Source organism: Vulpes vulpes, chromosome 4, assembly GCF_048418805.1.
Source record: "Vulpes vulpes isolate BD-2025 chromosome 4, VulVul3, whole genome shotgun sequence".
Lineage (NCBI taxonomy): Eukaryota > Metazoa > Chordata > Mammalia > Carnivora > Canidae > Vulpes > Vulpes vulpes.
Window position 1 is genome coordinate 34,899,516 of NC_132783.1, and position 2,036 is coordinate 34,901,551.

Below are 2,036 nucleotides of genomic sequence, written 5' to 3' on the forward strand. Positions count from 1 at the left end.
GGAAAACGGTCCCCACGGGCGGACTTTGGCTTCTGGAGCCGCGCAGCCCAGCGGGCCGGGCCGCCCGGAGCTCCGCCTGGTATGGGGGGGAGGGGCGGCGGGGGGCAGGGAGGGAGGGGACGGGGAGAGGGGATTTGGGGATGGGGGCTGGCAAGGCTAACGAGACCTGCTGGGAGGATTTGCGTCTCCTGCAGGTCCCAGAGCGTCTTGGGAGAGCTGGATGCTGCAGGCGGACCTCGGCCTAGTTCGCGGGCTGAAATAGAACTCGATTTCGAGGAAATCAATCAATCTGCAGAAAACAAAACAAAACAAAACAAAAATGGAAGTCGAGGTTTGGGAAGGGTTGTCGCATCCCCATCCCCAACTCGAGTGGTGCGCGCTGGGGGGCGGAGACTCAGGACTGCTCCCAAGCCCCGTCTCCCACCTCAGCTCCTATCCCTGGACGTCCAGAAGGAAGAATTACCCTCTTCACCCCCCAGCCCCCCGCCCCCCCGCCTTGTTCCTCACACCCATCCCCGCTGGCCCGCTGACCCTTTCCCGCACCTCTTTTTCCCTTCAAGTGAGAAAAGCCTGGCTCCCGAGCCAGCGCCCGCGGAGTCGTTCCTCTCGCCCCTCCCGCTCCCACGCGGGCCCCCTCCAGCCATCGCTCCTGCCACCACCTCGGTTCCACTCAATCGATTTTTGCTGCATGTCAACACTTATTACCGGTGAGTGTGAGGGTATTTTTTCTCCTTCTCCAGGTCTCTTAATGATTTCTGAGCTAGTTGTGTATTAAAGTGCTTAAAGGAACCTTTAAGGTAATCTATAGCACGAACAGCAGCCTCCTCCGCGGGGGATCGAAGATGGCGAGCGCGAGGTCGGGCCCCCGGGAGCCCAGGCTCGCAGGCCTCAGCCCCCCGCCGCCCTCCCTGCGCCCCGGGAGGCTGGGGACCCGGTGCAGAGGGCCGAGGCCCCACGCGGGCGGTGCGCCCTGCCCTCGCCGGGCTCTCTGCTCCCTCCCCCAGCAGCCACCCCTCACCTGTTACTCGAACCCACCCTCCCGCCTGTCCTGGGCTTTTTAAACCTCCCAAATGCCTAAGGCCTCCAACTCCTCATTCCCCTAAAGGCGAATTCAGATTGGGGGGGGGGGGGGACCTGGGAAAAGGTGCCTGTGGCCCACGTTTGTCTCCATTGCCTCCCAGCTCCTGAATCTTGAGTTTCTACTGCCCATAAGTCGGTTAGGAATTTAATTTTAAAAACTCTGTTAGGCAACCTGAGCCGCGTGGGCGGCTTGATTAGGAGGCAAATCCTCCCCTTCGCCTCCCGGCCCTGCGCTTTCCTCCACCGCCCACCCTCGGGTCCCGGGAGGTGCTGAACCCCGGGAGTGCCTCTAGGAGCTTAACAACAACAAAAAGAATGGGAGAAAAATGAAGGGCATCTTAAAAGTCCCAGTATTCCTCGAAAGCCCCACAAATTAACCCTGTGAAGAGCAGCGGACCCTTTTAAGGCGAGTCTAGAGAGACCTGGCGGCGCGTTGCCGAAAGATACCACCCGCCCCCCCAGCTCCCTCCACCCGCGTCGCGAATGTGACCAAACAAAGGTCCGTCCTGCAATCCACATCCTAATCCACGGGCGCCTCCGCCGCCGTCGCCGGGGCTCCCCAGCCTCCCGCCCGCTGCTGTCCGTCCACGCGGGCTACTCTGGGAGTCCCTGACTCGCCGAGCTACATTTTTTTTTTTTTTTTGAGAGAGAGGGACCAAAAACAAAAACAAAACAAAACAAAAAGAGAAGAAAACTAAGAAAGAGAAAAAAGAAAAGGGTGTAATCAGATCAGATGCCTTTCTGAATATAGAGTCCGTATTGATTGATTTATTAACACCCCCACCCACCCCCCACTCCCGGCAAGCAGCAGTTAATTTAAGCACATGGGGAAGCAAGATACGCAGCTGATTGAGGTAGGAGAAGTAAACACGAGAAGTTTCTTATAGCAGATTTTCAGAAGGAATTTTTTTTTAAAACTACCCTTCCTGGCCCAGCGTCCCTAATCTGACAATTCC